Source organism: Sinohyriopsis cumingii, chromosome 5 (assembly GCF_028554795.1).
Source record: "Sinohyriopsis cumingii isolate HCF-2022 chromosome 5, ASM2855479v2, whole genome shotgun sequence".
NCBI classification, from domain to species: domain Eukaryota; kingdom Metazoa; phylum Mollusca; class Bivalvia; order Unionida; family Unionidae; genus Sinohyriopsis; species Sinohyriopsis cumingii.
Window position 1 is genome coordinate 74,003,663 of NC_142965.1, and position 11,881 is coordinate 74,015,543.

Genomic DNA, 11,881 nt, shown 5'->3' on the forward strand with positions numbered 1-11,881 from the left:
AAATACGCAGAGCTATACATTTTTAATGAGATGCACATGCGAATTAAAGCATATCTGTGTACTCAAAGACCCACATCAACGCCATATTTAAATGTCAAAGTCAACAGCAGAATATCTCGTTTCATTACAAGGATTACAGGTGGCAAGAAAACATCTAGGGTACCTTAAAGTCAACGTTGATAGGTAGGTAGAAGAGACCAAGAATCGTTGGCGCATTATGTCACAGTAGATCTGGATCATCGATGTTAGCAGCTGTGTTCTTGTTAAAAATATGAAACTCAAGAGTAGAATCAAGCACAACCATTCTCAATTTCGATAATCCGAAATCGCGCTGAAAAGTTTTGTTGCCGCGAGATCAAGGGAAATGAGGATCGTGACACAATGGGAATTGCATTAAAAAAAAGTTTGTACTCGCTAGAAAATATTTTCATTTTGCTTATGTAATAAGCTGCTTGAATATGCATGTTATTGTTGTTCTTACTACACATTGAAAAAAAATCAATACAAAAGACAGATTACTTAACCTGAGTTGCAGGAAACACAAGAACATTAACTCTAAATTGCGTTTTATTCTCATGTTCAATGTATATAGATTTGGCGAGATTGTCCAATCATCTTCATTGTCTTCTAACTTCACTTATTCGTTACTAAAATATTCAATCACACAATTTATTATTCATGAAACATTTAATAAAAATACTTTTAACAGTAATCATCTTCGACATTGTATATTATCTGTACAAAATGATGGAATTCAAGAGTGGTATTTTAAAATTGCATTGCTGTTTCTTAACACAATAATACGTTCCAATATTTTAATTTCAAGAAACGATCACATATTTCTGAAAGAAAATATGACAATGGAAAAAGAAATCCTTAATAGTTTCCACTGAAGTATCATAGTCGGCAGATTATATTTCATGCTACATTATTTTCAAGTATCCTTCGACTTGTCAGTTTTAAAATACCCAGAATCACGGAACCTATTGCGGAAACATAATGCCATTAAATGAGTAAGCTAATTTGTCCTTTGTATCTTACATATAGGTCTTTAGTGAAGCTCTAATTATTTTACTAAATTTGTCCTGGAGTAAATCAAAATCTTAACTGCTTTTTTAATTGATAATTAGACCGTAATTCTCTTAAATCTGTATATATCGTCACACCAATCAAATAATGGTTGAAACTCTTTGACATGCAAGATAAGCGATTGCCCAAATTATATTATACAATAAAACCTTTCAATGCAAGATAGTCAGTTAACCAAATTGACTTGAGGGTACCAGCAGTAGCTCTTCAATTTGGGCTCATAATGTTAATACATTTTTACTGAGTTTACTGAGATAGATTTTGGTGAAGATTGCTTTAACCATGGTATGGGGAATTTTTATATCTTTGATGAATTTTTTTAAAGTCGATGTTTAAAGATATACAGAACTGTCACACAGAGGTGAATAAAAGGACATATAGAGAGTATGATGGATATTGTAGTCAGATGTATGCGCTAAGGATTATCTACTTTGTTTACACAAGCGGAATTGTATGAATATATTCTGTAATTGAGAGGGAGCATACTTAATATTGAGGTTAATGCAGGACGTATTGAGAAATTTAAATATAAAGATGGACACTCCATACTGCGATCATGACATCGTGGAAACAGATTTTAATAGTATTTGCTGCTATTCAACCGTTATGGACACTGAGAAATTTTTAGATGCCTTAATTTTAAAAAATATTGTATACATTTTGGAAGTTTTTATTCCCTAGAAGGGTGAAACGAAAACTAGTATCAAACTGTTTTACTTGCCTCATGTATGTATGTATGTATGTATGTATGTATGCATGCATGCACGCACGCACGCACGCACGCACGCACGTACGTACGTACGTACGTACGTACGTATGTATGTATGTATGTATGTATGTATGTATGTATGTATGTATGTATGTATGTATGTATGTATGATTTAGAGTTTTTAAAATGCGCCTTTCTTACGTTCTTTTTAACTAAACTATTAAAATTACCTTTTGTCTGAAGTAACCTACATTGGTAGAACTAATCACTGCTACACATTATTGCTTGAATTATTAAGTACCAACTTTGCGGACTTGCAGATGCTTTGCTTTACTAGTAGTTTCTTCTCTCAGTTTCGGAAACATACATTCTAAATATAATTACTTATTTCAAATTTCGTTGTAATAGATCATGATATCTAAATGGGCAACTCGGTACTTCATTGCTTATTTTTTTAATTTTTTGTTTTTGTTTTGTATACTCAGGGATCAGTTGGCTTAAACCGAAATAATTTCTTTTTCATCTCTATATAGCTTTTTGGACTTGTTCTAATTAATCCTTTTCTTTCTCTTCATAAGACACGTGCTCTCAGCAAAAGTCACGTGCTTTTCAGTAGACTGATCTGAGAGATATTGTTTTAATTTTTACTTGCCGCAATTACGGGAGACAACCCATGTATTTACACGATATCACCGAGAACGTATGTAGAAGCAACACTCCTATCTCTTCTATCAGCATGCCTTACTTTCGATCACCAGAGAAACTTTCAATTAAAGCTAAACTTTGAAACTAATTTCACAATAAATTTAGAATTTAACAATTGAATTCCGTATTTTAAAAATATATGTCCTTCTAAATTATCCGCCCTTGTATTGCCTACATTGTGTTCTTATGTGTGATTCGATTTCACGTCAGGTAATGTCTTTCAAAATCGATTTATACCAAAGTTTCTTTTAGCTACCTCATAACCTAACATTCATTTTCCTGAGCTAGTGTATCTTGTTAATATATCTCGAGTAGCTTGGGTGAAACGAAAGGTGCAGGGAATTTTTTCATCTGCGATACAAACGACGGGTGTGTTCCATCACATAATTGATCTAATGAACCACGAACACACTAACAGCTTTGTCATAAACAGAAAGCTCAACGCCTATCGCATTTAACATGGTTTCAGTCAGGAAATAAACACACGGATATTATATACTTTTATACAAACATAGTTATTGTGTGCAGTACTTTCAAGGTGTCACTACACTAGGATAGCCCCAAAGAAAACGGTTCATATTTTTACTCTGATTTTTTCGTGGACATTTGTTCGCCAGTTAAGAATGCTACATGTATTAAATTCGTAGCAGTAACAAAATTCTGAATAGAACAGAATATGCTCATTAAGCTCAGCCTGTTGACGCTTTCTGGATTGCCACAAATGCTCTCTCTCTCTCTCTCTCTCTCTCTCAAACACACACACACACACACACACACACACACACATACATACATACATACATACATACACAGGTTTCAAGATAGAGAGATATAGATACAGATAAAATTCGGACTGTCCTTCAGCAATCCCTAAGATATTTATGGCATAGCAAGGACAGAGACAGACAGACAGATAAAGCGACTTACCTTTTATTCTGTTCACATTGGGTATAGTTTACTCCACTTGGACTCTGGAATAGGAACGGTAATTGTTTTGTTTGTACAGGAAACGTCTTAGCCTAAAGGTATTAACTTCAAAAATGAAGTAGATAATTGAACTCAGGTTGACACAAACTTAACTATGAAATTACAAAATGTAGACTTAAAACCTACTGTAAATGACGTTCAAGTGGTAGGACTACCTTCGTTCGGTAAGTAAATCACGGGTGAAAAGGCATCGAATAAACACACACTCCTATACCAATTAAAATATATTTGGGGATAGCAAATTGCGGGAGTGACTACGTAAGTGAAACTATGTCTGAACATGCAACCGATTGACTTCGAATCAATTTTATACAATTTCTATTTGAAAAGTTTGCTGATTTGAAACTGACAATAAATTCTTTGATAATGATGGAAAACATGTCCGAACGTTGAATAAATTCCACAGTCTGACCGCTGTTTACCTGGCAGAGAATAGTTAATACCTGGCCAGGTGGAATAATAATATATCACGGTAGCACGGCATCTTGCACAGGTAATCGAAATGAACCTTACCGACTGGTTCACGACCAACATCAGAAATCGGCACATACCGATTAAAGGAAGTTATGAATTAAAGAGAATATTTGGTTCAAATAAAAATTTGTATCAGAAAGGCATATCCTGGAGAGTTACAATTTTGTTTACTCTAGACCTGAATTATCCTTTCTCTGAAGGAGTACGGTAAGGATTCGATACCTGTTAAGGTACGAGTTAGATATAAGTCATTATCTTGAATAGTTTGAAGACCACACATTACTATAATTTGCTCATCTCAATTGAAAATGGCAACAACAAAAAAAAGAAGATCGCTGCGATCTCAACATTGAAAGAAGTTGCTACTTGCAGTGGGAGTCATAAAACTGAATATATTGCAGTCGTTCTTCTGACACAAGCTAAGTTAAGAGTGTGCCGGCGCATTTAAGTGACTATGATGTATATATACTATTACTGTAAAGGTTCAAGAATAGTCTCTCGGCAAGATTTATATCGGCGAAGTTAATATAGAGGGGTATTACAATACATATATATACGTGTAGAAAATGCCGCGCATGCGTATGCGTGTATGCCATCACACTACATGACATTACCATAGATCAAAATTCTTTTAAGACAATATACTTTAGTAATGATTGGTTAACAACACTAAGTCATTGAGAGCGCAGATTCGTGTGTCTGGCTATGTGAGTATATACGCGTACTCAAGTAAAGATTGTTATCCCTCATTAAATAGACTGAGCATATTCATAGCCGAAACGGGGGGGGGGGGGTCATCCGGGCATTTATCACCGGGGCCCGGGCCGAAGAACACTGTTTAATTTTATATAAGAAAAGTTTGTTTGAACAAGAACTAGGAGACGCCCGGGTATTTCTTACCCCTGGGCCCGTGATCGCTTATTTACAGCTTTGAGCATAGTGAGAAATTGGAACATCAAGATTAAAAGGACGAGATCAAAACCGATGAATTCCAAACATAGAGAGTAAAGTTTTTAGCTACGTGGTCTTCACTTCGACTACTAGATGGCACATGTAAGGTAAAATGTTCCCATGCCTGGGACAGTAGTTTATGCACTCAAACAAGGGAGGATCTGGGATATCTCATGTGCGTTGAATATGACAAACATAACTACCTATCTACCTACCTATTTGCAGACAAACAGACAGTCGGTCAGTCATTCAGTCGGTCAGTCAGACTATTGGCAAAAAACAGCAATAAAAGGACACTGCATTTCCTATCAGTAACTGTATTGACGTTTAGGATTTTACTGACTCCACCCAAACCCACTCCAACCCCTCATCCCCATCCCCGATTGTGGGCACGATATAACGAGGTACTGGGTCCACTATTGTCATGGATATTACGCCACACTGTAAGCTCTCTAAAGTACGTTGTAGGTATCTGTATGGACGAGTTAAAGAAAATAATGTTTGAATGATAAATGTACGCATTAAAGAAAACAATTCCAAATATCGATGGTGTCTACATCACTGAGTGATTCATTTAACAGTACATAAAACTCAGAAAACTTCGAACAGCAACGTTTAAATCAGATTTCTGCCGGCGACTGATTGTCTGCACTGTTCGCTCCAGGGACGTCATTTCAACTTTTTCGGGGGGGGGGGGGGCCTGACGGGCTTATTAATTTTCGCATATAAGCTACAGCAATTTTACAGCACACGCAAATTCGTCCCTGGTTCACTCTAAATTGATCTCAAGCAAACATCACAAACCCTGATATGTTATCGTCTTCTGGTTTCGTATGGTCGCTGTGGACACTGTTATTTTTAAGTACGGTAAAAGTTTGCAATTGATCATGATATACAAGTACTTGACTCCATACTGCATGTATAAGACACTTCCTGTCTTAGTAATTTTTCTTCTGTTGTATTTTTCGGGGGGGGGGGGGGGGCGAATATAGAGATGGGGAGGGTGTGTGTGCGCCTACCCACCCTGCCTATAGCAGGGAGTCGTTACAGATTTATATGCCTTTGAAGAGGTTTCATGATGTCCAACCTCTCCTCAACCCGGCCACAGACCTGAGATCATAAACTCCGAGTCTGAGTTAAATACTGATATTATACAGTAAGACTATTAGCAGCGACCGAACATAATTAACATTTTCTGTGAACTATCGAAATAGAAATAACCTCATCTTGATTAATCGAAGCAAAATCTCAGGCTCAAGGGTTTTATTATTTCCAGACCATGACATTTTATGCCTCAATTAAGAAATATACTATTTCAATTTTTTTATTTAACAAAACACGCATATTTAAGCTTTTGAAGGGCGATGACAATGAGGTAAAAAGATAAAATTTAGATGATTTCTTATTTAAACAATATTTAAGCATAGTTGCCCACAAGGCGCTGGAAGAATTTGTATACTCTGCTTCACAGACTATGTATGACTGGCAAATGCAATTCTTCGCCATAGCTGACCGTTCCGGTGGCGTAGTGGCTAGACTCTAGAGCGTCGTGCGTGAGGTCGTGGGTTCGATCCCCAGCCGAGTCATACCAAAGACTTCTAAAAATGGTACTAACAACTGCCTTGCTTGGCGCTCAGCATTAAGAGGTTAGTGTTAGGACTGGTCGGTCTGGCGTCAGGATAATGTTACTGGGTGGGACATCATGCTTCACGTCTGCGGCATGGTGCCCTAGTGCTAGACATCACTGTAAACTGCCACACTGCAGACATCGTAGCGATATGACTGAAAAATTATTAAAGCTACGTTAAAAAAAAACAACAAATTACACACACACACACACACACACACACACACCATAACTAATAACAATATAACAAACGCGACTCTGAACCAACTTATGAACCGGAAGAAGGTATTTAATGATGAAACAGATGGTTGGAGAAAAGATGTTGTGATGCGCTCGCTTCAGCCTCTTAGCCGGTAGTGTGGTAACCACAAATCTCCAACCAAAAAGAAAATGTTCTTGTGTTTCTTTTTGTTTTCCTTTATATTATCTTCGTGCACGTCAAATGCGACCAAATGGGGACATTTGAGAGTATTTTGACATAAATTACTAAAAGGAACAAAATATTCATCTGAAAAATAATGTTCAATTAAACTGTGATATAACCTACCGGACTTTTACAGCTAGATTCCAAAACTCCAAAACTTATTTTGCTCCATGGAATGGAGAGTCCTGCCACTCTGCTTCGATTTGTTGTAGGAGAAGAGACACTATTTACATGTCGGTTCGCCTTACCTAAAGGCACCGGATAACGGTAACACTTATAATTTCCATTCAGACATGAACAACAGCTACGAATAATACGGATAGTATCGTTATTTACTGAGTCCAATACAATACGACTAGGGTAGGACTTTTTGTTGAAGTATATGGGCTATAATTGCGTGACAAATCTCCAGTCTTGGGTGCCTGCCATAAGAGCAGACGACGTTTTTATTGAAAACGACCCACTTACATATGTGATGAATAAATGTGTATAACAATGATAATTATCGGTAATTTACAACTTGTACCTTGACAAAAGAAAATGCGAAGACTTAATATGAGATTGCAAAAAAAAATATGCAGAAAATATACACTGAGCTGTGATTTTGTTTTGTAAAAATACTGGTTGAATTTTGTTACGATTTCACATTTTAGCAAATTACCGATAAGAGCTTTGTGTATATCATAGATCATACATTGCAAATGTATATGATATTTTATACTTTATTCGGTAAGAGGTCACGTTCAGTAATGATGGCCAAAAAATACAACAACAACAAAACTCAGCCCATACTTACAGATTTAGAATACGTTCCAGGACGCCATCATATTTCAGCTATTATATTGATTTTATTATCATCAAGTATTGATTTTGTCATCATCAAGTAGATATGTGCAGTCTGCTATTGTAGCATAAGTATGTACAAATGATGGTTGGTAAACAACTGAATGTCCACTTTTTGTACAACTCAGACAAAAATACACACGTAGCAAACTACTGTAGTGAAACAACGCTGTAGAAGAGTAGGCTGGATAAATACAATGATGTATTCAGCAGTGGATGTTAGGAGGGCGGATTGACTGTTTGTACAAACTTAATTATGTGGCATTAAAGGAAATATAAACACCCTCAGTTGAGTAAAAGTGTCTGGAAAGGACAACTTTTATTAATTGTCCCTATTGTGATGTGGATAACGTTCATGATTGCTACTTATAGTCCCTTGTTTGATATGGATAGTGTTAGTGAATGTTACTTATATTCCTTAGTGTGATGTGGATAACGTTCATGAATGCTATTTATAGTCCTTAGTGTGATATCGATAGTGTTCATGAATGCTTCTTATGGATCCTAGTTTGATATGGATAACGTTCATGAATGTTACTTATAGCCCTTAGTATGATTCGGATAACGTTCATGAATTATACTTATAGTCCCTTTTTTATATGGATAATATTCATAAATGCTAGGGCCCCGAGTGGCCGAGTGGTCTAAAGCGCTCTCCGTTACAGTTCACTGACATCTTACCTCTGTCTGTGTAGGTTCGAGTCTCAGATTCAGCCAATATGGGTATGTGAGAAAGCTTGCCAGTAGCTTCTCGTGGGTCGGTGGTTCTTTCCGGGGATTTCTCGGGTTCTTCCTCCACCTTTAATACTGGCCGCCATGTATAGCCTATCTTGTGCTGAAAAATGGTGTTAAACCCTACAACAACTACAGCAACATAAATGCTACGTATAGTCCATAGTGTGATATGTACAGTGTTCATGACTGCTACTTATAGTCCCTAGTGTGATATGGATAACGTTCATGAATGCTACTTATAGTCCCTAGTGTAATATGGATAGTGTTCATGAATGCTACTTATAGTCCCTAGTGTGATATGTACAGTGTTCATGAATGCTACTTATAGTCGTTAGTGTATATGTACAGTGTTCATGAATGCTACTTATAGTCCCTAGTGTAATATGGATAACGTTCATGAATGCTACTTATAGTCCCTAGTGTAATATGGATAGTGTTCATGAATGCTACTTATAGTCTTTAGTGTGATATAGATGTTGGTCATAAGTATTATCTATAGTCCCTAGTATGATAGGAACATGTTCATGGCTGCTAATTGAATGATTTAGAAGTCTTACACGTGTTGAAAGTTGCCAGAGAATCGCTGCTCAAATGGTGTTCAGTTTGCCGTACAAGAGATGATTAAGTTAATATTGGACTCCCCAACACCCTGTCTTCAAGCGTGAAACAGCTAGAGCTTTTCAACGATGCAAAGGATCTCGGTTACTAATATTTATAGGCAGGGCCTTAACAGAGGAACTTTGCAAAATCGAAAGGTGCGACCGTCTAATAATTCGGGGCAATAATTCCACAATATGATGATGTAGCATGTTGGGAATTAGACTCGTGTAAAAGTTTATAATCATAAATCTGCACGTTAAATTCTCTTGAAATCCATTGTTTTCTGGTGTTGTTTTGCTGCCGAAACCTAATTCTAAAGAACTGGAAAATCAGGAGGACACAACAATACGTTCGGCGTGGAGAGATGTTTAATGGCGATGTTGATACAAACCCGTCAGGCATGCTCTGTCTCCAATGCTGCGGCCGCTACTGCTGATGGTGTTTCTTAGACGCAATAATTGATTTTAAAATCGACGAATAATTGATAGCGAAACTTCGTTTTACTTAGGATTCAATAAATAGTACAAGCATCTCGGCGTTCGGATCCCTATGGTACAGATGCAATCACAAAAGAAAGACATTGAAACTTTCGTTTTCAAATGAAAACGAGCCGTTAACAAATGGACATAGGATCCTGGATGAAATAACATGTTTTCATTACGCAAAATATTTTATCAACGATGAAAAGCAAATATATTTGTCGATTTTGTGACGGCAGTTTCTTTGAAAGTTCTTTTGTAGGAATACGAACAAAGAATACAGTCATGACAGATAAACTAGTGATGCATTTCAGGGTCATTTTGGATGGGTTTGTTTATCATATGTTTTGGCATACATCAAGCGGATATCATAGTTATAAATAATACCCAAGAACAAAACAAAAATAGAGAATTAAAATGTGTCGCTTCTTACATATGTCGTGAGATCTTGCAAGGGAGCCTTTTTTTAGGTAATTCCAGTTAGTTTATTCTATATTTTGCCTTTCACATGAGGCAGAAGGAAAATTAGGTTGTTATGTACCGATCGAAGTCTCTATTGGTGTCAGAGTGTTCTCAGTTTTAGAATCGTTTCGTCATCTATAGACATGCAGTTTTACGTGACTACGAATAAACAAAGGATATTTTCCCAGCCCTTGTATCTGCAACGTTATTTGTGAACCTTCATTTCACCAAAAATCTTCTCTGGCAAAGTTGTGGCTGAGGATGCTTTGGTGGTCAACACAGAATTGTGAACTTCAAGGGCACAGTTAAGATATCAACGGCCAGTGTTCAGCATAGAGATGGCCTTGACTATACTGTAATAGGGTGACCACACGTATTTGAAAAGCAGTTTTCATTGGTATATCACTTTGAGGAAACTGGTTGAAGTAAGACAGAAATGAAGCATCTTTCATCTTCATTGTACTTTTCTGTAATCCATTCGTCAAGCTTGCATTATTTCCAAACACTATAGAGCACATTTGTAAATTAAATTCAAGTAGTATGTATAAGTGTGCGAAATAAATGAACGATGACTCGGCTCAGAATCTAATATCAATAAAGATTATAAAATGTTACTTTAAACAACAAAAAACAAAAAAAATAATCTTTGAGAATGAGGTCGTTAAGCCTTATTGTTACGGCTGTATCTAGGTCCGTATTATCAGTTTCGGAAAAACTCGAGGATCCATATTCTCGTTTCCGGAACGAGCTTGTACGAGGATTTGTAACTCAAACTATGTTTCAAGGTCCCGCTAAAGGATTGCTGACAAAGGAGTTTACAGGATAGTTCATTAAGTCATGATATGTGTTGATATGTGTTGAATCAAAATGACACTATCACTGCACACAGTTCGTATCATATGGTATCATTCGGCAAGGGTTAAAGATATCATGCCTAATGAACAACGACTGTCACATCTTATTTATCAAAACGCTACAAATAATTTTCTTTATTCATTTACGTTCATGTGTTAGATCATAGCGTGACGTACGTTATGATTTTCGTGATGTAAGTATAAATGTGATTGAAAATAACTAATGCAATGTAATCTAAATAGTTGTGCATCTAGTTTGTGAAACAAAAGGATATATACATATATATATATATATATATATATATATATATATATATATATATATATATATATATATTCCGAGGGAACACAAAATTGGAAAAACGCTCATTTGTACAGCACTGAGGAAATATGGTTCGTTTTTAAAGGCAATTTTGCATATTTTATCATGCAGAGTAAATGGAAGCTAAGTGTCTTTCTAAATGACACACCAAGATAGCTAACTGGGGCTGGCAAGGGAGGGTATTGAACCGGCTTCTCTTGGAGAAAGGAATCTGACACTTCACCAATTAACTACCGCACATGTAATGTAGATCAGTTTGTGGGTACTGCCATGAATATTGATTTATTTATACAGGCTGACCGATTGATTATTTGTAAAGAAGAGGAAGTAAAAAACAAATTGCACAAGTTAAATCATTTTTGGCAGAGATTTTATCTTACTTTATCAGTAAATTTGGGCTTTTAGCTGTGATTTTCCCAACCCAACCCCCAGTTAATTAGTGTTTACGCGTTGTTCCATATAGCGTTGGAGTATTACCAGCACTGCATATCAGAAAGTGCCTGCTGTCAAACAACCTTAAGATAGTAAGTACAAAGACGTTGACCTCGGTACGTTGAGAGTAATAAATTTCAAAAATGTAAACATTCTGCAGTTAGAAAAGATATAGCGTTACAGAGTAT

General features: G+C 36.4%; 1 protein-coding gene across 4 annotated transcripts in view; it reads right to left on the reverse strand.

The window, feature by feature from the left end:
* LOC149799449 (E3 ubiquitin-protein ligase TRIM33-like) overlaps positions 1–7,244 on the reverse strand; it is a 30,378-nt gene extending 23,134 nt beyond the window's left edge. Inside the window, exons 1-2 of one of the 4 annotated variants that reach the window (XM_089958796.1) lie at positions 7,090–7,244; positions 3,431–3,474 (exon numbers count right to left, since the gene is read on the reverse strand). The gene's annotated coding sequence lies outside the window, so the exon portion shown is untranslated. Of the gene's footprint in view, positions 1–3,430; positions 3,774–7,089 lie in introns of those variants that run through there. The other 3 variants (XM_089958795.1, XM_089958798.1, XM_089958799.1) reach the window with 3 other exon arrangements.
* Positions 7,245–11,881: the final 4,637 nt, after the last annotated feature.